Source organism: Pogona vitticeps, chromosome 2 (genome assembly GCF_051106095.1).
Source record: "Pogona vitticeps strain Pit_001003342236 chromosome 2, PviZW2.1, whole genome shotgun sequence".
NCBI classification, from domain to species: domain Eukaryota; kingdom Metazoa; phylum Chordata; class Lepidosauria; order Squamata; family Agamidae; genus Pogona; species Pogona vitticeps.
The window spans coordinates 179,486,936-179,513,024 of NC_135784.1; the positions used below are offsets into that span (position 1 = coordinate 179,486,936).

Here is a 26,089-nt window from a genome sequence, read left to right on the forward strand (position 1 = left end):
TGCCCGGGTATCCATTCAACTGGATGCAAGCTCTCCAGGTCTGAACTAGGTATCCTGGCAGGTATGAGCCTGCTTCTCAGGACGGGTGCCGTAAGAGAATACAATGTTGTGCCCGTTGTGTGTCTTGGGGCATCTACAATACAGTGGTGCCCTGCATGATGACGACCCCGCTAAACGACAAAACCGCAGGACAATGACTTTTTGTGATCGCTATAGCGATTGCCAAACAGGCATTTTGATGGGGGAATTGCGTTTCACGACGATTTGGTCCATACTTTGCAGACCGTTTATTCACAAGACGACAATCTTTACAGCTGATCGTTGGCTTCGCAAAATGGCTTCCAGGTGTTTTCCAGACTCATGCTTCGGAAGACAACGATTAAAAACAGCTGATCGGTGCTCGCAAAATGGCTACCCTATGGAGGATCTTCGCAGGACAACGAGATATTTTCCCCATTGGAACGCATTAACCGGTTTTCAATGGGGAAACTGTTATTGCATGACAACAATTTCGTGTACAGCAATTTCAGGGGAATTAATTATTGTCATCATGCGGGGCACCATTGTACACACAGGAGGCAAAAACAAAGCAGGACGCGGGAGGGGAGGGGGGAAGGAAAGAGGGACGACAAATGGTCGTACTGGGCTTCCAAAGTACTAAAGTAAATGAGCGGTGCCCACATATTTGCCCCTTCTGAAAGCCTTTCAGCAGATCCAACGACACGCTGCCACCCTGCTTCCTGGTAACGTGTGAAGGCGAGCCCGCAAGGGCCCCCTCTCACATGCTTGACCTGGAGATCCACCAGTTTCTGCAGGACGTGCGCTACAAGGAGCGAGATGCTGACGATCAGGAAGGTCATGGCGAGGACGCCCCTCCTGACAAGGCAGAGCTTCCTCATGGCTGCGAACGGCGGGGAGGCAAGAGATGGCTAGGCCGGAGGGACTCGGAGCCAAGGCACCAGCAGGGGCTAGCGGAGGCACGAGCCGAGCTGAGCCAAGTGTGCGCCCGCCTTCCTCCCACGCTGGCCGGCCAGCAGCGCACCTGGCAAACCGGTGTGCTTCTCTGCAGAGCCAAGGCGACACCTCCCACGCTCCCACGGGGCGGAGGCAAGGCCCGGCTGTGCGTTCTGTTGTTTTTCTACCAGTGGGGAGGGAAGAGGAGGTGACGGGAGGCAGCGGATCTGCCGCGTTCCAGCTTCCAAACAGCCCTGGGGGCCCAGGAAGGAAGAAGCGGCCCACCTGCGGGGGATGAGCTCAGCGCTGGGCGAGGGGGCAGGCGCTCAGCTGCTAGAGGGATGATGATGATTGTGATTCAGAAGTGCCCTTGTGGTTGCGTTGCACTGGGCTGCTGGCGCTGTTTTACCCATTTGTGTGCATTCACAGAGGCCACGCTGAAGAACCCAATGGGATACAAATAGATAAGACACATATGGAAATGGTTAGGGCCATGGCCATGTACAATCCCGAGTGTCACCTTTGCACCTAAAACCATAGGAGTTGTCCTAAGAGAGGGGAAAATTTTTTTGTTCTTTTTGTAGGAATCGCAACGGCGATCCACGAGCAACTCTAGGAGGAGACCTCATGCAGCAGCGGTAAAAAAGAACTGAGGTGCCTGGAGGGCGGGCGGACCTCGTGGATGGGAGGGGGCAATTCTATTCAGATTAGCATAAAGCTCTAGAATATTCCAGAAATCTCTGCGCAGGCACAGAGTTAACCCATTAGTGTGCATTCACAGAGACCATGAAGAAGGAAATGGTTAGGGCCATGGCTATGTACAAGAATTTTCCATCTACTACTTCATACAATCCCGAGTGCCAGATAATGATGTGCTACATTTGCACCTATAACCACTCATAGTGCTAAATCACACTTTTGTTCTTGATCTCTTATATTAATGAGTAATTCACACACACACACACACACACACACACACACACACACACACACACACACACACACACACTGCTGAAAACTATAAATGACAAAGTCATGCTAACATTGAATATTTCCTTTCACTAAATCCTGAAGCAAGGATGCCATATTTTCCTCAAGGTCTTTTCAAAATAAATCAGTGAAAAGAGCAAACAGATGCAGGCAGTTGACTAGCTGATGCAACAGGGAGTTCAGGCTGAAAACTTCTGAAATATCACTGAAAAATCCATGATGAACTGGTTAAAGTCTGCCATGCTCTGGCTCAGAATCGGTAAGTAGAGATCAAGTTATTCAGCTTATTGCCTTCCCTGTCAAGAGATCTATCTGTACAAAATGCCAGTTATAACAATACTGAAGTGCTTCAATCAGAAAATTCAGAGCATGATTACAGAAAAAGAGCCCATGGTTATGAAGAAAGACTTTGCAGAATCTTCTACACCCATTAAAACAGAGCAGGGCAAAAGCTGGTTCCTATCATATGTTTTCCAGGAATTTCAGAATGATCTATATCAGGGGTCAGGGAACTTTTTTATTTTTGCCCTCTAAAATTTTTATATACACTGCCATTACTCCCTTGATTTGAAAGGAAAGATCTCGGTCATACATGGCCAGTTGAGCGCCGCCGCCCACGCCCAGGCCGCCCGTGCCCGGGCCACTGCCACCTCCTCTGCCGCCACCTGGCGGGGCCACACTCAGTCCTTGGCCCCATGGGGGCAGCTCCCTCTTTCTGCCAGCGGGTGGCTCCTGGGTGGCTGCAGAAGAGCAGCAGGTGGCTCACCCGCCGGTTGCACCCGACACTGCCTCCTGCTCCGGCATTGGCACTGGCTCCAGCGGCTGCTTGCCAGGGTGGCCACGTGAGGCCTTGGCGTCAAGGCTCCCGCAGGCCGCGCCGTCAAAGTGCCGTGACAGCTGCTGCATGGAGGGCGAGAGGCTCTGCCAGACCCAGCCGGCCAGCGCAGAGGCACCACCGAAGGAAGCCGTGCGGTCAGGTGAGTGCCGCTGCCGTCCGAAGGGCTCCTCCGGGAATGGGGACAGGGCATGGGGTGCTGGGAGGCTGAGCCTGGTCTGGGCTGCTGTCATGGCTGCACCCTCCGCCCTCTGTCGTGATCCATCTGTCCAGGCACTGGAAGGAGAGGCTCTTCCTAGCTGGGGCACTCCGGCCAATCACCCCAGCCTCACCCTCCACTATGGCCAGCCCCGCTGCCGCCTCGGCTGCTGTACACTGCCAGCCAGGGTCCATCACCAGCCGCCAGCTGCCTTGGTTCGGTTGCAGCCGGGCCGGAGAAGGGGGTGGGAAGGGGGTGATCGGGCAGCTGGGGACCCCTCTCCGGGCAGAGGAGGAGGAGGAAGAGGAGGGACGGGATTAGGGTTGAGTCCTCATTACCCCCAGGATTTTCATTTTTATCCCATTTGGGGTAATTTACCCCTGTTCCCTGATCACTGATCTATATCATTGGACTGTTACCTGTAAGGTCAAGAACCTGGAAAATGGGGTTTAGGCTGGCCCATGAACTTTCACTTCCATTTGAACAGCAATCAATAAACTGCTGGTTGGTGCACTATCTGGGTCGTATATATATTCTGGAACTAGGGTAAATAGCTTTCACATCCTATTAGACTGCCTTGTATTAAATCCAGAACAGTGTTCAGTCTGTCAGAACTTGAATCATTCAAACCACAGCATTCCTTATTCAAAACCAAGGTCTATGAAACACATATCTTTGAGCCACAGTGCAGAGAGTTCAACAGCAGCATTCACCCCAGGCAAAAGATTATGGCTTCGAAACAGCAGCATGACACCCAGAGAGAAGGAAGCAATCCAGATAGCAACCAGTGGCCCTGTTCAGTCTGACTCTGAGAACCTCCTCAGCTGAGTCTGTTTATCATTCAATCAAAGCACCTTAACTTCCTCATAGTATACCATATTTTCCGTGTATAAGACGATACTTTTGTCTAAAATATTTAGATTAAAAATTGAGAGTTGTCTTATACACTGAAGGAAGGAAAGGAATTCGGAAGAAAGTGATTTCCCTCTCCACTTTCTCCACAAGAAAGTGGAGGGGGAAAGCAGGAATCATCAAAGCACTTTGATCCCTGCCTTCAGGGGGGCATCTTATACATGGGGGTCTTATAAATGGGAAAAATACAGTACAACCCAGAGCAAACGTAACATATTCTTTACCCCTCCGACATTACAGGAATCAACAGCAGTATAGGCTCTGTAGGAATTTGCCCTCTCATACTCAGAAGGGGGCTGAAGAACCTTCCACTGTCATCTCAGCTTGTGCATCAGTTTTACTGATCCTTCAGTCTTCGTTTATCTCAATATTTGACCTCTACTGTGTTTACTACTTCCTACTACTGTACTTCTAAACATATTTTAACCACCTGCCATGTATGCTTGTGCTTGTTATTTTATTTGTAGTGTCTTTTGCTGATACATTTTGATTAAACTGTATTTAAGTTGTATTGCTGGTTTTGCTTTTACTGAATACTGAACACCATTCTTACACACTGTGAACTACTACACAACACTCATTTATAATTTAGAAAGTACAACATTTTTAGGATGTAAAATATACTTCATAGACTGAAAAACAGCTCTTAGATCTGGGATATTAACCAAATGGCCAAGATCCTTTGGGATTTTATCTATGTAAAAGAAGGATCATGTAAGCTACACAGTTGGTTAACAAGGTGACTGATAGGTGCTGGGAATGTGATGAGAAGCACAGCTGAATGCATGACTGCCACGTACCAGAACCTCATCAGTCAGCCAATGTGATTCTTCCTTACATGTGAATGAAAGTCTAACTGGATTTTGGCTGGTGTTTCTGCATCTGTCACCCTCAGAGAGCCAATCAAGTGTTGAAATACACTTATTTTAAAATGCTGCATAAAACCCCCAAGTTCAGACTGGAAGAAGAAGTCAGCAGACCAAAGACTGCCAGAAGACTGGAGTGATGGGAAGCAGCTACTGACTTGGACTGAGGTGGTTTCAGCTGGAAGGTGACGGTGGCAACAGTGCAGAGGTAGCCAGATGGAAGCTGTGTGGGGACAAAATGAAACTGTAAACCCTACTTAATACACACCCTGCTTTTTTTTCCCCCTAGAGACCTCAAGTGGACATATGTGATTGCTCCACCAGAAACAAGATCAGACTTAGAACTCTATAACTTTAGTAAGGTTATTATATATTAATTTATTAACTCAGGTATAAAATTTAATATCCTACCTTTTAACTGCAATTACAGCTCTTAGAGTAGCTCACAACAGTTAGCACAAATACACTAAGATAGAAAAAAACACCAACAAATCAGTTTGAAAAATAAAGAGGGCAAGATAAATTTTAAGGAGTATTTGCCTGATAAAAAGAAAAAAGACATGATGTTGTTAACGTTTCCCAGAAAGAAAATTCCATGGAGCTCCATCACTACTAATGCTTTGTCCCTAGTCACTGTTAGTCTCAGCTCATAAGACAATGGTACACACAGAGGAATCCCATAAGCTAACCTCAGAATTCAGACATTTGGTGAATAAGCAGTCCTACAGATCACGCGCTGAGAAGAATGCAGCACCCTATCATGAGACAATGCAAGGAAGATGTGGGCTGCAGGTTTGGGGTACCATTCAGGGATGGCAGGTTTTGAATTTTATGTTGTTGTTCTACAATGAAGGCAGAAGGAGGACAAGCAGCAGATTTGGGGTGCCGTGTGGGGCAGTACGTTTTGAGCTTCACAGCTGCTGCTGCTGCTGTTCTTGCCTTCCCTGCACTTTTCTTCATGACAGTGTCAACCTTCAAATAAAAGGCACCACTGCCTGTGAGCTTCCTAGCCTCTCCTCAGTGCAGTGAAATTAAATCAAGGGCCTCCTTGGCCAGTTTAGCTTGGCTCAGAAGCAATTCAGCTGCTATCTCTGCTACTACAGCTATTGCTGAACCATGAGGGTGGAGTCTCTTTGACAGGAGCTATTTTCATTTTTGAGGAGTAGCATGCAGTTTGCTAATAAATTTTTATTGCTGAAAAAAAAATATTCCAGAACAAACTGAGGAGGTTTGAATTCAGTGGGATGAAAACTTTCTTGGCTTATGGTAACAGATGACAGAGGTTCTGCAATTGAAAAATAGGAAATATAATATGGGGAAATTATTTTCCTTAGCCTTTTTAAAGCTAAAATCTTGTTATGGATTGCGAGTTTATGAGCAGTATCTTTGTTCTTTTATCCTTTTAAAAGAGTAATACTCTTTACCATGTTATTATTCATCAGACACAAAAAAGCAATTTGATGAAAGTGGAAAATGAGTTCAGTGTAAAAAGAGAAACATGAAGGTTAATGATAAGGAATGGAGGGACTTGAACAGCATCCTCCTAATATTTCTTTAAATAACAAAATACAATGCAGGAGTAGGTGATACCTTTACAGAACACTAAAGAAATCATACAATCTGCTAGTTTTCATGGATCAGAATGCCCTCTTCATCAGGCTTGCACTGGTGTCTTGTTCATACCAGATGGATTTTGCCAGACATTTTCCTTAGATGTAAGTTAGGAAAGATGCAGGCTGCACTAGAGTAGTGACTTTAAAGTTACAGTTAAAGAAGCTGTTGACTGGATATAATATCCCAGTTCTTCAAACAAAGAGGTATAGGCATTATGCATACACCATCTCGTTTGACTTTCCCTCGAAACTACAAGTTTCTAGCTAGCTAAAATTCAGTAGTAACTTGCAACTAAAGTAGGCCCACTGAATCAATGGAACTTACAGAGGGATTGACTCACCAAATACCTACTAATTCAATGGGCTCACTCTAGTTGCAACTTACTGCTGGATTTCAGACACTTCATATTTTTCTAAAAATGCAGGTGTGAAAATAGTTTGAGTCTCAGTCTGAAATTGAAAACTCTGTACAGCAGGTGTTTCTTAAACCAATCTAATATCAGGCAAGTTTGAAATTTTAGGGGGCTGTTTCTTCGCCCCCCCCAAACATGCAGCCTGAAAATACTCTAAATCAGAGGTCTCAAACATGCGGCCCGGGGGCCATCTGCAGCCTGCCGGATTATAGTTTCTGGCCTCCGCCTTGCCTACCCCCCCCCCGAAGCGCCCACACGTCCTCTGCTGTCAAGAGTAAAAAAAAAAAAAAAGCCAAGCCTCGCTCAGCTGACTCCCAAGGCAACGCCTCTTGCACCCTCCATCCGGAACTGCAGCCTGCCAGCTAGCCCGCTTGTCTGCCGGATGCAGTTCTGGATGGAGGGTGCAAAAGGTGCTGTCTTGGGGGAGACCTGGCGAGCGAGGCGTGCTGTTGGCTCTTTTCCCCGAGCCGCCACCAAGCAATGCCTTAGAGCGGGGCTCGCTCCCGGCCCATCCTCAAAGAGCGCCTGCAAGCCGCCAACAGCAGCTGCCACTGCTGCCTCTTCCAGGGAATAGCTCTCTTTCTCTCTCAGCACCCCCAGCACCAACCCAGCCAGCAGCTGCCTCAGTGCCTGGCAGTTCTTCCTCCTCCTTCTCCTCGTCCTGCTTCAGCCACCTAGGCTTGAGGCTGCCTGGGCTCCTCTCACAGTTTGCTTCTCTGTCGTGGTGGGGGTAGCTGCTGCTGTTGAGTGTGCCTTTTTTTGAGGGGGGCCCTCAGAGGAAGGTTGCCGGACCTCCGTGTGTGCATGCGCACCTGTGGGGGCCCACCCCATTCTGTTTAATTTCACGGGTACCAATGGGGTCTTTTCTCCTTTGGCAAGGCAATTCTGTGAGGGTTTTTTAAAAAAGAATTTATGTTGTGCCCTCCCCACCCCCACTAGGCGGTCGCCAACACTCCCTCCCTTCTCCGCTTCTTTGTCCTGCTGCTGCTGGTGGTAGTGAAGAAGGAGCCGGAGGGTGTTGTGGCCGGCAACAAGGGCTCACACACCCCTCCTCCTCCTCCTCCTCGGAGCCCCAGCCGGGCTAAGGCAATTCCTGGTCGGCTTCCTCAGGCTCTTGCTCCACTTGGAGGGAAATCTGATGCGGCCCAGCCTCGCCCAGACTCTGCCTCCAGTGGCCCCCAGGTAATTTGAGTTTGAGACCCCTGCTCTAAATATTAATTCATGAGTTGGCCAGCTTGCATCACTCCCATGAACGGTCTACTCTGATCTCACTTTTCTCTCTCCTGCACACCACAGAATCAGGTCCTTGTGAGCGTAATTGTTTGCTACTGTTTTATACAAGTAAACTCTGTAGATTCATTTGGCAATAATATCCTAAGGATTATTCTGGAATCCCTTTTGCATGGAAGGGGTAGAATACTGCTGCACTTCAGATGCAGCAACACACATATCTGCCTGTTTTGCACCAACAACAACTGGGGTTGCAACTGCATACTTTTGTACCAGGACTTCAATTGTCTCTTCTAACTGGAACCAGCAAGAAATAGTGGGCTACTAAAAAAGGTAAAGGTAAAGATTCCAAGCCATAGAGCCAGCGTTTTGTCCGAAGACAATCTTCCGTGGTCACATGGCCAGTGTGATTTAGACACGGAACACTGTTACCTTCCCACCGAGGTGGTCCCTATTTATCTACTCACATTTGCATGCTTTCAAACAGCTAGGTTGGCGGGAGCTGGGACAAGCGACGGGAACTCACTCCGTTGCGTGGATTCGATCTTACGACTGCTTGGTCTTCTGACCCTGCAGCACAGGCTTCTGTGATTTAGCCCGCAGCGCCACCACGTCCCTCAGTGGGCTACTAAACTGCACCTTAATTTTCTAACTCTGCATCATAGTACATTATTTCAAAACCCATAAAAACCTCTGATCCCACCAGATATATTTAAATGTAATGAAATTCTTGAAAAGCTTAAATAACAAGAAACACACCACTTCACACTGCAAGATTTCCAAGCTGTTTCCATTAAAGCTCTGTGTGTGTGTGTTTAGTCGTTTAGTCGTGTCCGACTCTTCGTGACCCCATGGACCAGAGCACGCCAGGCCCTCCTGTCTTCAGTTAAAAGCTCTACAAAAATAATATACAATAAAGAATATCCAAACAATCACAAGAAAGAGAGGAGTGGGAATAATTACAGTGAGGGAATACCTCTGTAAACAGATGTTTTTTGCAGGTGTCTCAAGAAGAACATTATTTTTGCCTAAATTTAAGGATTCTGATCAGATATGCCCCTCTTTGTTCCTACTGCTCTAAACTATGACAGTACACAGGAGCTTCAGTGGGTCAACATTGCTGGTCTCCTGTTTTAAGTTTCTCCACCAGTAGTAATCAGATTTTCCATCCAGGGAAAGAAATACCATTGCCAAAATCTTTAATAATTTGCTGAACATTCTTATCAATAGCCTCATGTAATTATAGGCCTTCTGTGCCACACCACTAAACTGCTAAAGTCAAGATACAACTGTTATCCATTATAACCCCAAAATTCCTGCTGAGAGGGTTTGCATAGCCAATTATCTTTTATCTTGTACTTGTGTGCTCCTCTTTTTTTTGTCTTTTCTTCCACATCTACCCTGACAAATTCAATGAAAAGTTTGTTTATTTATTTACTTACAAGATTTTTAGCTGTGCCATTACCAGTGGTCTCTGAGCGGTGTACAACAATACTAAAACTTTAAACACATTAAAACAATTAAAAATAGGGAATATTATAATAATAGTCTATATTAAAAACTATCATTAAAAGATTAATATTAATAATCCTGCTATTTATTAATGTTTATTAATAATGATCTAAACAAGTACACATTGAACAATGACAAACAAAAAAATAACAGAATAAGATCCTTCTCATAATCTTATAATCTATAAAAAATATGTAAAGCTTAAGGAAAGACAGATAGACAAAGGAAAACTAAAATTCTGTAGAACACAAATTAAAATCACTTGCAAAAATTTAAAAGCCACCTTGGGTTTAAGGAGAAAGGCAGAATAAAAATATTTTAAATAAATAAATCTATGTTTTGATAGATCATACCTGATTTTAGATCACTGAAAAAATTTCAAGCAAATGTTCTGGAAAATGTACCTCACTTTTAAAAAAAGGAGGAGGGGGGACAGATATGCTGACCATTTCAAATTTGAAGAAACTCTACAGCAACCTTGGGAAAAGTTTCGAGTCAAAGTCTGTCATATTTAATTTTTAGCTTCTAGCCCAGTGTTCGGGAAACAGGGATAAATTACCCAAAATGGGGTAAACATGAAAATCCTGGGGATAAAGAGCAGAGTGCCACCCCCATCCCCCACCGCTGAAGCCAAACCTCAAATTGTAAGCCACCTCGCCCTGTTACTTCCTTGGTTGCGGCAGGGCACTTGTAAATCCGTTCTTTCAAAGATCGGAGATAAGCCTGCTTGATTGGTTACAGCTGTAGAATAGCCCTGGGCAGTCAATCAATCCAGGGCTTGTGAATGACTGCTTCTGCCAGAGATGACTGCGAACAAACAGGAGGAGGGAAAGGCTCCAGTTAACAAGGGAAGGAAGGTGCTAGAGACCCACGGCTTCATCAAGCTTGTTTAAATGTATGTAGAAAATGGAGGGTGGGTGGGTGTATGTATATGAAAGAGAGAAAAAAAAAAGAGAGAGAGAGACTGACTCAAAACTATGAAAAAAGGAACAGGCAAGCAAAACAGAAGGCTTGAATTAAGGCGGTGGGGGGGAAGGGGTGGCTTTTTAAGATGCTGTCTAGGTTTGTCATCACTTTCCTCCCAAGAAGCAGGTGTCTTTTAATTTCGTGGCTGCTGTCACCATCTGCAGTGATCATGGAGTCACAAGAAAGTAAAATCTGTCACTGCCTCCATATCTTCCCCTTCTATTTGCCAGGCGGCGATGGGACCAGTGGCCATGATCTTAGGTTTCTTTTATGGTGAGCTTCAGAACATTTTTTGCGCTCTCTTCTTTCACCCTCATTAAGAGGTTCATTAATTCCTCACTTTCTGCCATGCTTTTGCGTAATCAATGAAGCAGAAGTAGATGTTTTTCTGGAACTCTCTGGCTTTCTCCATAATTCAATGCATGTTAGCAATCTGGTCTCTAGTTCCTCTGCCCCTTCGAAATCCAGCTTACACTTCTGGGAGTTCTCAGTTCACATACTGCTGAAACCTGCCTTTATTTATTTATTTATTTATTTATTTATTTATTTATTTATTTATTTATTTATTTATTTATTTATTTATTTGATATCCCGCCCATCTGGTCTGGTCGACCACTCTGGGCTGCCTCGGAGGATTTTGAGCATAACGTTGCTAGCGTGTGAAAAGAGTGCAATTGTACAGTAGCTGGTGCATTCTTTGGCACTTCCCTCCTTTGGGATTGGGATGTAGACTGATCTTTTCCAATCCTCTGGCCACTGCTGAGTTTTCCATTGATGATGATAAAAAAATAGCACACTGGTCCTTTGATATTGGGCTGTGGCACCAAGGTGGGTGACATGACCTTTAGCCTGATTTGTTCCTTTTTGCACACCACACACAGAATGATTGAAGTGGTAGGAAAAGCCCCCTCTTTTGCATTGGCTGTCTCTAGCAAGCATGTCATTGCTAGCACCACTCTGATGATGATTGAATCCTCTGTGAGTTAGCAAAAATTTAGTGCAACCTGCTAGGCACGTTGGACACTTTACTACTTCCTATACCACCCCATGGCTGGAGTGCAGTGTGTTCCAGCAAAAATAGTGCATATCTTTATTAAATTTGGTGCAATCTGCTAGTTCGGTACACAGCCTGGCAGCCACTGATACTCATGATATATCCTGCTAGTTCGGTACATAGCCTGTGTAGATTCAATAATATTTTGAATTCAAATAATGTATGATTTCCTTCCTTTCAATTCAAGGGGGTAATGTCAGCATATATAATTTTTTTGGGGGGGGAGGGGTAAAAGGTAAAAAAGTTCCCTGATCCCTGTTCTAGCCTATGCACAATGATGAGTGTAATATGCTGTCTTAATTTTATGAAATGGCCCAAGAAAAAGGAATATAGAATTTAGGAAGCTTATCATGTAATACAGACCTGGGCAAAATGCGGCCCGAGGGCCACATGCGGCCCACAAGCCGCTCCTGTCCGGCCCATGGACAGTTTTGAACATCAAAACCATTTATAACTTTTTGTCTAAAGTTGATCAGTTGCTTATCTTTAACATACCACAAAAAACCTCTTTAGTATTTGTGAAGGTTAACAAGTTTAAAATAAAAACTATCATAACATGACTCTTTCATTTTATTTTTAAGTAAGGTTGGTTCGGCCCCTGAACACAGTTCAGATTTTTCATGTGCCCCCCCATAGAAATTAACTGCCAACCCCCAATGTAATAGAACCTTTTCTGAAATACAGAAATCTTACAATCAAGCAGAGATCTATAGAAAAATGTCTGTGGAGGCTCGTCTCAAAAGTTGCTGTTTACAGTATATTGGCCTGCACTGGTCACTCTTATACTGACTATAATTCACTGTTCTCTTGCAGTTCCCCCCCTGTGCTGCTTCCTTATTTTCATTTCTCTCTCTTTTTGGACTACAAAAAATTCTTCCCTACCACCTCTGCCCTTCGAATTACAGAGCAAACGCCAGATCTCCACAGATGTAGACTGCCACAGTACTACTCATATACAGTATGCAGGTCTAATCTTTCCCTCTTTTTCTATTTAGTCTAATCCCTCCATTGTAGTAAGCAAAATGGTAAAAGCTGTTAAAGAACACTGGAGGGTTAAAAATGGATGTCATCTGGATTGCCTGTAAAATTCTGTAAATGAAGCAGGTAGCACAATAAAAGCGATGGAAGCACAGAATATCATGAATTGCAAACGAGGGAAGCATCAAGCCACTGTTCCTTGATCACCAAGACTGGCCTGTATGGATGGGGCACTTTGCAAGAAAACCTAGAGAAAGGATTGAGGGAGATGAAAATACTATTAATGCATCTTTTTGTGATCACATCACAATCTCTTCTTTTCCCTTTAAAGGAACTAAATATTTATCAAGTAGCAAAATGCAGTGTTTAAACATTTTCTACTCCCCAACCTTCTCCTCCTGTGAGGGCCCATTTTATCAATGCCTTCTCCTCTCTTTTTAAGTGTTATTTAAAGGACATAGATCCATATGCATTAATTACTAAATTGTTCTTGAGCTAACACAGCCACTGAAATACATGACACAATTATGATCACGTCCCATTTTCTAGAAAAGCAATAAATTAAAACCACCAGACCTACGATTCCAAATACATGCACTCAAAAATATGCTTTACCTTTCATAGGCTACAAATAATAACCCTAAAGAGCTCAAGCAATTTCCTGTTCCTAAATACAGTGGTGCCTCGACTTATCACCACCCCAACATACGATCCTTTCGAGTTGCGACCAGCTCCGGCTGCAAAATTTTGCTTCGACTTGTGGCTAGAGCTTGGAGTTGCAAACAGAAAAGAGGCAGGGGAAAAAGGCAGGGAATTCAAATATAGGTACTAACTGCTTGTTGACGAAGAGCTTCTTTGTAGCTCTTTCAGCCCAGCGGTTAGAGTCTATGCGTCGGAGGAGGCTTCAGACTGTCTGGTGCTGCTTTCTCCTCCTGAGTAAGTATATTTACAGATGCTTCACATGACGACAATAATCCGTCCCACTGAAATCGCTGTTTAGCGAAATTGTCGTTATGCGAAAACGCTTTCCCCATTGGAATGCACTGAAACCCAGTTTAATGCGTTCCAATGGGGAAAATACCTTGTCGTCCAGTGAAGATCGCCCCATAGGGATGCCATTTTGCGAGCGCCAATCAGCTGTAAAAATGGCTGTCCTGCGAAGCATGGGTCCCGAAAACACAGGGCAGCCATTTTTCAAAGCCGACAATCAGTGGAAAAAATCATCGTCTTGTGAACAAACGGTTCACGAAGCACAGACCTATTCAAGGTCCAGCGAAAATCCCCCATTGGAATGACTGTTTTGCGAATCGCAAATTGGTTTTGGGGATTATGTTTCTGTGCTGTGATATTTTTGGTGCGTTTTGTGTGGGTGGGTGTTTTTTCATGTTTTTTCAGCCCCATCGCCTTCCGATAGGGCTGACTGTGTGTGTGTGTGGGGGGGGTGGTTTTTGTGATTTTTTTGGTGATTATTTGCTCTGTTTGTTTGTTTTATTATTTTTTCAGCCGGAACGGATTAATGGGGTTTCAATGCATTCCTATGGGAAATGGTGCTTCGACTTATGACCATTTCGAGTTACGCCCATCTTCTGGAACAGATTATGGGTGTACATCAAGGCACCACTGTACTCCGAATAATAGTTGAGCAAACAGCAGCATGTTTAAAAGCCCATGCCTCATACCTAATATCCAATACAACTAGAGGATTCAGAAAAACCTAAGATGCTGCATTATTCATGACAGATTCTCAATTTTGAAGTACTGCAGTAGTGAGCATCAAGCTGCCTCAGCTCAAATTTTTGCCCATATTGGGAACAGCAGCTCCTTATATTGAAGGACACTAGAAAATATTTTCTGCTTCCAAACAATTTAATGGGCAGTTACAATAAACACAGTGACTCAGCGGAAATAGTGTTGTCTTATTCTCTGGGTATCTTTTGAATCAGATCCAGTCTAATTACCAACACGTCTACGTTTCTATTCTGACAAGCAATGCGAATTCAGGTAGTCTTCTCTCAGCTGAAGTTTGCTAGTATCATTTATTTAATTAACATAATATATCACACACAGAAGACACAAAGCAGCTGCTGTCAGGAGGCTCACGTCATGAGTTGGAAGGATCAGCGGTCCCCCATGTCCTTGCAAACTGAGCCCATTCAATTTTAAGTGCTGCTGAGGAAGAATTTGTGTTCTGTGCTGCCGACTTGGAACTTTAAAAGGGCTTTCGAGTAAGGCATTTAAGGAGTGGTTTTAGCAGTTCCACCACCACATCTGAGAGTTTCCAGGGCCAAGTGGAGATTCAGACCTTCTCTCAAGGGTCTTAGTCCGTCACTCCATCCACTACACCACACTCAGAATAGGGGAATAGGTAGAACAGAAACCATTGAACATGGATGTCATCGCCGAGTCACTATTCCATCTCAATACCTTTCGTTTTAATATGAGGTTGTGCTCCAAACAGTAGAGCTACCGCAAGACACTACCACAAATGGAAACTTCCAGTAGTTACAAAAAGATAAGAGATTTTCATAAATTCCCTTATTATTTCCTCTGCTCCTCAAAAACGAGGGTCTATTTGCACCAGTGCTATGTAAAATGAAGGTAAAATGTCGTTTCATCTGTGGCACTGACACAAAGAAATCCCTTAATTCCCCTGCTCTGGATTTTTAAAAAATAAATATAAAAGACAAGTTTCTTTTTTTATTATGATTATTTTTAAAGCACAATAAAATTGTGCCTAAGCTGGCAAAATCATCCCTGGGGTATGCCAAGTCTACTGTGAGGATAGGGAAAGAGGAATACTTTCTCCCTCTGTATCTTCATAACTTGTTCTGCTCCCAATTTAAATGTTCTGAAGGAACCAAAGGGAACAATTTTTAACTATTTTTTAAAATACAAAGTATGTTACTTTTTTCTCAACACAGTCATGGGTCAGTGCAAATTTGTGTTGATATTGTACAAACTTACATTGTCTCAACACACATTTTTGAGACAATACAACTTGCAAGATTGCCTTAAAAGGGGCGGGACAGAAACACAACTCCACACATAAATGGTGAGGCCCAGTTCGACCAGCTTGAAAAGACCAAAAGTCCTGTGATGCTGGGCATGTGAGATGAAAAAAACAGACTAGACATAACAGCAGGAGAAAAGAACAAAATAGAGGAATGGGAATTGGAACTACAAAGTGCTGTATAAGCAATAACCAAAAACAAATAATCTAATTCCTTATATGAAATAATTTACTGTATCCATTATCACAGAAAGGACAATCATAATAATTATGTGCTATCAAGTAAATTCTGTTGTATAGTGACTCTGTCCAGGGTTTTTGACGTATGAGACACTCAGAAGTGCTTTATCTTTCCCTTGTTCCAAAATGCTGCAGCCAGATTGAGCTCACACACCAACAGATATAACCATGTACAGTATCTCCAGTCTTGACAGGTCTCCCTGCATTCCTGTTAGTTTCTGTGCTCAGTTCATAGGTTATCATCTATAAAGCCCTAAATGGTTTAGGATCTCAATACCTGTCAGAATGTTTCCCTTTCACCATAGCTACATGTACCACCAGTTCTTCCCAGTCCAGGATGTTAAAAATGGTAACACCAAAGGAGTATTCACAAAAGAATGAAAATAAGGAACTCGGTTTCTTCAGTTGTGGCCCCATATCTCTAGAATAAACTTCCAGCAGAGGTTCACACCAATTTTTAAGAAGTTAGCTAAAACAGAATTGTTTAAAGCTGCTTTTTATTACTGCCAGTTACCTGTAATATACAATGTCATTTTAAACATTTAGCTAGTTCAGTGGTTTTATTGACTGATTTTATTGTTTGATCGTATATATATCAATTGCACTGTATTATTCTTTACTGTTTGTATGCTTATGCTGTGAACCACCTAGAGAGTGCTTTGCACTGTGAGTCAGCATATAAGTTGAAACAATAAATAAATGAATTGTTCTGTGGGTGGGAAATGCTGGACTGTGCAGGTTGCCCAAAGCTACACAGGCTGGTTCTTCTTTTTGGATACTTAGTGGAGAAGCAAACTTCCAATTTCTACCTGACTCACTGAGCTATCCACCCAGCAACACCATTTTTTGCAACTCAATACAAGGCGTAGGTCAAATCGAAAGAGGTAATTTAGTCTTATGAACATACCTAGGGAGGATTCTGATTCTGAGCCACACACTATGCTATATTATAGTCTTTTTTGAAAAACAGTATCTTAAGTAGCTTAAGAAATTATTTGCTGTTTAAGAAACAGCAAACAACTATTTAAAAAACACAAACCTGGAGCCCTCTTGGGCATAATCGCTGTGCAATTCTTTGGATCTTACGTGCGGAAGCTGCTGCTGGTGTTTCCAGACAAGAGGGCTCCTAGTGCTAGCAAACAAAAACACACTATGCAGCTGCTCTATTCCTCCCTCAATAAGCAGAGGGGATGGAAGGGTTACAAGTATAATACAGTGTCACCTAGAACCCTTTATTAATAGATAAAAGTCTACCAATGAGGCAGGGTGATTACACAATAAAAGCTTCATATGGAAGCACCAGCGAAGCAAGCTTGCAAGTAACACCAACAGTCGAACTCTGCCCTCTTTGGGATCATATATAAGCAAGGTGCAAACACTAGCATTAACAGGATGATCCCAAACTGTCTGCTCTCCATATGATACCCCTCATAAAACCACACTCCTAGCAACAAAATATGGTCTAAAGCAGTGGTCCCCAACCTTGGGCCTCCAGATGTTCTTGGACTTCAACTCCCAGAAATCCTGGCCAGCAGAGGTGGTGGTGAAGGCTTCTGGGAGTTGTAGTCAAAGAACATCTGGAGGCCCAAGGTTGGGGACCACTGGTCTAAAGCATGCGACTGCCCCCAGAACCTGTTTCCCTGCAAGCAGGCCTATAGAGTTAGGGCAGAATAGAAAACCTGGTGAGAATGTCCTCCAAGGAGCAAAACTGTGTCTCTAACTAGCAAGTCCCCAACTCCCATAAATTTTGGAAGGAAAACAAAAACATCTGGCACACCAAGGAAGGGGTAAAATAAGGCTGCAAACTTGTTTGTGATCTGTCATGGTGCTTCAAACTTTTCCCTGATGGGTTTTTAATTTTTTAATCATCTAGTCATATATGGAGCTAGGTCTACAGAGAGAGGTACCCTCTTTTCCTGAAAATAAAACCTAACCTGAAAATAAGCCCTAGTATGATTTTTCAGGATGCTCGTAATATAAGCCCTACCCCCAAAATAAGCCCTAGTTAAGTGAAACCCCGCCCTCCACTATTATGCAGCAACCAAAAGAAGATGACATGACTGTATTTGAATAAATGTAGATTGTTGTACATAAAAAAAAACATCCCCTGAAAATAAGCCTAACGTGTTTTGGGGAGCAAAAATTAATATAAGCCCCTGTCTTATTTCCAGGGAAACATGGTGGAGTGGAAGACCAAATACAAATTTTGTATAAAGCTCAAAACATTAACAGTTTTCTAATCACAACTAAAGGACAGGTTAGAAACACTACAGTCAAATGAATACCAGCAGTGAGGTCATGCCACAGGAGCAGATTGAATGTTTTCTGGTTGTGGCTACAAGGTAAGCATAAAGGCATTCATACAAAGGGCAGCATTCTTCTTTCTAGTATCAAAGCTCATTTCCAATAGGAGGATTCCACCCATCTTACTCAGTTATGATTTGGTATAAGACACAAAAATCTGCTAATATCTTCTTTCCACAGCAGCACCTTACAACTGAACATTTCAAGTCCACTAAACTAAAATCAGCTGAAAACACTGTAGGAAATTAATACTTTTTACAGGATTGACTCCTTCTGCTATTTAAAAAATAAACTGACAACTATCCCCACAGGATGCAGAGTCAGGATGTTTGTTACAGAATACACACCATGAATTATCTTGATAGTTTGTTCTGAAAAATTATTGCAGCTTGTAAACAGGACCACAAAATGTATACTTGAAGTGCAGTATTCCTTTCAAATCAATGTTAACTTTTTTTCCCAGACAGAAACATCTAGCTTCTAGAAAGCAACCATTATTGTGACAATAATGTACAGTAAGAGCCCAAGACAGGATGCAGAAAAATCAGTTTTTATATGAAAAAATGGATTGTTATATTTAAATCAGTTTTTAAATTTAATTAGATGTCTAATTTTTTTTATTGCTAAAACACTTTTTTTAAAAAGTCCCATGTAATAGCTCAAAAGATCTCATTATGAAAAACAATTACAAATTCATATTCTGCACTGGAAGACATTATTACATATTATCTTTACATACAGGTTTTATCTTTACATAAAGGGCCTCATCTTTGAGATTTCAAAGGCTCTCATACAGATTGTTTAGGCCTTTCTAACTCTCCTAGTACTCAATGTGGTAAATATCAAGAGAAAAAAATCTGTGGTTCTCAAACTGGTTTTATGCCTCCAGAGATTTACAACTATGTAAGAACATGAGAAATAACAAACCTCATCAGCCCTATTTTCCAACTCTAACTGAAGTTATTCCTAGAGATTCTTTTTCCTCTCTCTATTTCTCAACATGAAATGATCCTGGAAACCATATCAAAAACTCCACGATTTCTTTCCATAGTTTCCCTGAGTGATGCTTATTCCTTTAGAGTGGCAACCCTAGTTATTATCCCTCTGCAAGTTTATACAGACTAAGTCAAGCCCCCACTGCTTTCTCTGAAATTACACTGGAACTAAAAATAAATAAGAGGATTCTTAGAAGTGGAAACAATGTAGGCAAAGAAATTGTGCTCCTATTTAATCATGACCTTAAGTTTATTTAAATCTAATCCACCACATTTTCTGTTTTGTCATCAAGCCATTTTAACAGCTGTTACAGTAATTTTTAACATACTGTATTTGATTTTTTAAATTCAAAATTGCTGGAGCAATTTGTATAGTTTTTTATGTGTTACAGTTTTCATTGGAGGAAAGAAAATGGTCAGAAATAGGTTTCTAGTTCTCACTGTTGCAGAAATAAAATGGATGCGTGATCTAAAAGAAACCACAAGATCACAATTCAAACCCAGCAAAATAACAGAATGTACTATTTAACTCATGATTAGTACAGCTTAATTCATGATTGCTGAATGCCTGGGGTGATCAATGCAACAGAGACTGTTTGATGAACAAGCCATGCTAGTTCTTTCGAAGCGGTGAAAGCTTTGATAGCATTTTGGGCACACAGAGAGTAGGAGCCTACATATTCTTCTAGCCAATTAACTGCTCAAGTACAATTCAAATATATGCACACACTTTCAGGAACAAATTCAATTCACTTCACAGAAAAACAAACACAGAAACAAAGGGTGAGAAAACACGGTGTGCTTTTTGTATCCTTTCTTTTAAAATTCAAGGCTAAAAGAGCAAAGAAAGCAGGAATTTCCTTTCACTGAGGCAAGAGGTGGAAATTTACAAAACTAGAGCAGGCACAAATGTTGGTAATTAGAAGATCTTCAACTTAAGTTATGCCCTGCATGAAATTACATTTATTTTGACAAAAGAAAGATATAAAAACAAAGCTAACAGAATATCCTCAGCTGAACTTTAGCTGGTATGATAGGTATTTTTCTGTCAACACAACAAGCCCCTACACGAGTTAAGAAATTTGGTTGAGTGCTCTTTGAGTTTAACTCGGAAAGTAACAGCCATAGAAAGTAGAGTTAAAAATAAATAACTCTAGAACACAACAAGAACATGAGCCCATTGAGTCCAGCACCTGGGATTCCCTCAGTAGCAAATTAAATTATCTCAGTACCCCCAAAACAGAGTATAAAGTCAGTAGTTCTTTTTCCCGTCAAAACTGCTTACATTAACATCAAGTATAGTATACTGGCTTCTTGGGCTAAAAAAAGGTAGTAACGCTAAGGGAAAATAATTGGGTTTAGTTTATTAGAATATGAAGAGCTGCCCTATCAACTCTATTAACCCCTTATTCTCACCTATCAACCACTGAACGTCTTCAATACAAAAGAAAAAAAGAAAAAAGAAAGGAAGGAAGTTAGGCAAGCCTCCCAATGAGGATTTTATTATATAATGTCCACTCACAGAGTCTTATGGACCAACCTGAAAAGATCAAGATATCTTTCATTTGTGAACCACCTGTGTTTTCTCATGCCTCCTTCTGTCCTTGGTTTAACTACAGCAACAATAAAAATCTGTTAAGACAGGAAAAGGCAAAATAATTGGAAAATAATGCAAGAAACAATCCACCCAGAAACACCTTACACCTAAAAATGTTTGCCGTGCTCTTGTAGATCTTGAAACTGGTAGGGAGGAGATTTAAATCAGCTTCCAAGCTAAAGATAATCAAGAAGATCCCTGGCCTTGAACAAAATGGCCAGGCTGAGGCACACAATATCATTGTATGAAATCCCAGTAACACCAACATGAATTAGAGCACAGACATCTCCCTGCCTTTCCACTTCAGAGATAAGCTATGCTCAGATGACTGCTCAAGACATGAGTCTGTCTGCCTTTCTTCACACAAAATTTTCAGAACACATTCATTGAAAAGCCTCTTGTCTCTTCAACACCGATCTTCCATCACATGGATCCATCCAACTGACAGATTTCAGGCACAATTAAAGACACACACCCCACATCCTTTCTACTAAAACATCATTCATCATTTCTTTGTCCACACCAAACCACTTGGATGCATTCCATATAGGCAGAATGCCAAAGAAAATATATCCATAATCGAACCACAGCTGACAAGTAAAGGCAGGATTTCAATTCAATAAACTGCAAAGTCCGTAACTGAAATCACAATCTAAATAGCCATGAGAAAGACTAATTTAAAAATGGATTAAATCAAGTTTCCCACTTATAATGTATGGATTTCCCAAATAAGAGCTCATATTTCTTAAAAAATATAATTAGCATTTAATTTCTAAGCCACTTTAAAAAAAGTTTTTATGCTACCTAAAAACAATACCTAGAGTCTCCAAGTATGCTTTTTGCCCCACAGAACTATATCTGCCTAGCAACAAAAAGCAAGCTGCTTATATACCAACCTTAAAGCACTTAAAAGCAATCTCTAGGCAGTTCACAAGTTAACTGTACAGGCTACACTTTGCCCCCCCCCACCGCTCACCCTCAGTGAGTTGGGTACTCAATTTACCGACCTTAGAAGGATGAAAGCCTGAATCAACACTGAGCCAACTGTCTGGGTTGAACCCAGGTCAGAAGCAGAATTTTGGCTGTAGTACTGCAGTTTAACCACTGCGTCATGAGGCTCGTGGACAAAAAGATCAAATGGTGAAATTAGTAGATTTATTTTTTGGGTCTCGGTAACTATACAAGAAACTTAAAGATCACTTTTTTTAAAATAAAGGGCACAATCCTTCACAGGGTTAGGGGTGGATTAGGGACTGATTGCCAAGGACGTTCTAGAAGCAAAGCTGGTAATAATAAGACAACTTTCTATACAAAATGGTACATGAATGTCCATGCTGCTTAGCTGAAAGAGTCATAAATACTTATAATTTCCCGCAATAGGAAATACAATAAATGACCTATTACAGCATATTTATAATGGTTGACCTCACAAATCAATTATACTCCGCATGGACTGTTCTGCTACATTAAAAAGCTTTAATTTGGTTTGATAAACAGTCATGCACTGAGTTGTGTGTGTGTGCCCACATGTGCATGTTCATGTATAAAACATATTTTACAAGTTTATCTAATGCCCTAATTAAGGCAAAATAGCAAGCTCGCTTATTTTTCTAGGAAGATGAGACAATTGGAATGTGGCCAGCACAAACATATCTTACACTGCATGATAAAAAGTGCTACATGCCGTTATCCCTCTCTTAGATGCACACCTTAACATGGAGAGGGAGCCTGAGCCTGTCAGGGAGGCTGACAACAATGCTACCAAGGACAGATCCCATTATGAGCTAGGTCACCCAAGCCAAGACATCCGACTAATATACTGTATATGCACTCTCTTCGGGACTAATGGTCATATCAGCAGAACGGAATGCTTAGTTCAAATGGTGATGAGATGGAGAAACAGCTGGAGGACAGCTACCGGGCAGTAGTAATAATGGAAGGTGAAAATAGCAGAGGCTCTTCCACAGAGAAAGGCAGTGACACTCAAGGTAACTTTTGCACACATTGTGCTGAAGAAAGCAATGGTTAATAACATCAGAACATTCTTACCTTGAAAATTCTATGAGACCAAAATGAAATAATAGTCAAAGCCAGAAGATGAGACTCTGCAGTTAGAGGGCACTTAATTAGGGATCTGAGCAAAGGACAAATACAAATAGCACTGTTGCTAATGAAGAAACTAGATTAAAGCTGAAAGAACCTCTAGAGGCTGATGTACATAGGTGTGAAAGGGAAGTCCAATGCTGCATGACACATACCAATGAAGTATAAACCAAGGTAACCATAAGCCAGGAAATGGAATATGTAAACACTGCAGTACTTGATGTGAGCGAACAAGAATAAGACATCTTCCGTCCAACATTTATTCTGAAAATGAACAAACAAAACAAAACAAAACAAAACAAAACACATGACTAATACTGAGGCAAGATGTAGCACAAGCACTTAGGGGCTGTAATGCAAAGCATGACCAGATAATATCAATCAGACTTCTTGAAAACCCAATTACCACAATCAACATCCAAGTCTATTTTCTGCTACAGAGACTGAAGAACAAAAGTTCTTGGAGAGCTTGGCCAAGAAGTCAAAAACAGAGCAGGAGAATGACTCACAGAATTTTGTCAAGTCAATAGCCTAATTATTATACATGCTTCAGGCAACCAAACACACAAATCTACATCAGTATATCACCAAATGGCCAAACAGAAACCAAAAAGACTACATAATTGAAAGTAGCAGGTGAAGAAGCTACTTCCTTGCTATCAAAACAAGACCAGCAGCAGACTGTGGTAATGACCATGAATTGTTAATCTCAAAAAATTAGAGTAAAGCTGAAAAAAAGAACATTAAAAGAAAAATATAGTTTACATAACATTCCTGATTAATTTGCATTTGTAAACTCAATTGAGCATAGATGAGAATAACTATTGATTGAGACAAATTATCAGGGAAGAATGAAAAACATGCTGTCTGACCAGGACAGAATCAGTCAAAAGAACAGTAAAGCCCTAGAGGGATAATACCAGAAACACAATTCTTAGGAACAGATGAGAAGCAAAAGTAAGAGTGACAGAAATAGGGTCAGAATCCCAAATGCCACTTTTCAAAAAAATGTTACAAACAAAGGGAACTACTACAATGTTAAATACAAAGAAATAGAACAACAAAAAAGGAAGAACAAGAAAGCTCTTCCATAAAATCCAAGAAAGCAAAGGAAATTTAAACCTAGACTATTAATTATGAAAGATCAACAGGTGAACATATTATCTGACCAGGATAAAATAAATACAAGATGGAAATAATACACTGAAGAACTACACAGATGAGGTACAAGGATGACAGAATATTTTGAAAAAGAATCTTGTGATGAAGGACAGGTCGCTTATCTGTAATTGTAGTTCTTCAATTAGACACCTGTGAATTCACACAACCCACACAACCTCCCCTTCTGTCTCCCATGTCTCAAAGTACCTGGAAGAAAGAAATCTCCAAAAGTAAACAAGATACTGATTGACTTACTCCAAGCTAGAGAGAGTGAATCTCTCAAAAATCCTAGTAAGAATATGCCAACAAACACTGATAGCAAAACAATGGCCTGCAGACTAGAAACATTCAATATAAATTCCAATCCCCAAGGAAAGAGACATCAAAGAGTACAGCAAAGTCCATTATATTAATTTCCCAAGCAACCAAAGTGATGCTACAATTTATTGCAACAAAGACTTTTACCCTATATGAATAAAAAAATACATAATGTTGCACTAGACATTATATGGCAAATGTACATTGGCTACTGAAGTGCACCAAACACTACCAAATAGTTTCAGAAGATGATCAGTCAAGGCCTTTGATTACATGCATCGTGAAAAGTTATGGATGGTTCTAAAAGAAATGGGTGTCCTCTACATTTAACTGTCCTGATACATAACCTATATTGTAAACAAGAAGCTAATGTTAGATAACAAAATGATTTCTGATGGGCAGGGCTTGAAAAATCCACTCATTCACTTCTCTGTGATGAGTGAAAAAACACTGCTTGACGAGCCACAGCTCCCTCTCTCCTTCCCTGCCTCCTTACCCTCAGTCCATCTCTCTCTCTGATCCTGAAGTTCTCCCCTCCCTTCCCATTGCAAAAGGAAAAACAGCCCTCTTCTCACGAGAAGAGAGTTTGAGTGGCACATAGATACATAGCTCTGCAGGAGAATGTAGAGTAGTCCCATGCTGGAGAATATGGAGACTCCCAGCTCCCAATTTCAACCAAATGACCTGGCTCCTTAAGAGACCAGGAGCTTTTGCTTTCAGTTTTATTTTTGCTGGAGACATTCAAAAGAAAGGCATTCAAAATACAAGCTTCATGACCCCACAGGCACACAAGTAATAAAGCAACCCAAGTCTGAGGGTGTATTTATTTTGGGTTTGTATGCATTGTTATGTAGAATGTGCCTAGTTTAAATTTAAATATAAATTGCAAGGCTATAGTCTGGTCATGCTGAATGGTGAAATTTTTGACTGACTGGTGAGACATTCTAAAAAATTTTCAAGCCCTGCCGATAGGGAAAAGCATCAGATAACCCTCTGTCTCTTCAATCTGTATGTGGAACATATACAGAAAGCTGGACAAGTCAGATGAACGCAGGGTGAAAACTGGTAGAAGAAACATCAATAATTTAAGATAAGCAAATGATACTATATGACTGGCAGAAAGCAGCGAAGTTCTAAAATGACCCCTGAGGAAAGTGAAAGAAAGTGCAAAAACAGTCCCTTTAGCCATCTTTAGCGGTGGCTAAACGAACGGATGGATAACTGTTACGTGCAGGGATACATACAATGGAGAGGGGCTGCACTAATACAGTAGTCTTTTCTTGAGGTCCAGAATGTTCTGATGAGTTTTGACACAGATACAGAAACACCCACATTTGTGGTTCAGAGATACCACAAAGATGAAATAAGTAAACATAAAACATGAAAAAAATACACGAGACATTTATTTGTATGTTAGTTTAACATCAACATAATACCTTTTTGGAGATACTAAAGGAAGTGAGCTAGTTTAAAAGTATTATAAAAAAAGAACTTTACTCTGTTTCCCAGAAAATAAGACCTAACCTGAAAATAAGCCCTAGTATGATTTTTCAGGATGCTTGTAATATACCAGTAAGCCCTACTCTCAAAATAAGCCCTAGTTAAGTGAAATCTCGCCCTCCACCATTGTGCGGCATTGTGCAGCAACCAGAAGATGACATGACTGTATTTGAATAAACGTAGATTGTTGTACATGAAAACAATAAAACATCCCCTGAAAATAAACCCTAATGCATTTTGGAGCAAAAATTAATATAAGATCCTGTCTTATTTTCAAGGAAACATGGTATATATAATAGTTCCTTTCTTACTCCATGTTAGAGAGAGCCACCAGAACCA

The 26,089-nt window shown here is 41.5% G+C and overlaps 1 protein-coding gene and 1 long non-coding RNA gene across 3 annotated transcripts in view; both read right to left on the reverse strand.

Moving 5' to 3' along the window:
- MECP2 (methyl-CpG binding protein 2) overlaps positions 1-26,089 on the reverse strand; it is a 99,746-nt gene that overhangs the window by 46,841 nt on the left and 26,816 nt on the right. The gene's annotated exons all lie outside the window — the stretch shown is intronic.
- LOC144587110 (uncharacterized) lies at positions 4,896-5,215 on the reverse strand. The gene is made up of 2 exons (XR_013542289.1): positions 5,168-5,215; positions 4,896-4,979 (listed from the first exon to the last, which is right to left on the reverse strand). It is a non-coding gene; the product is annotated as an uncharacterized LOC144587110 (long non-coding RNA).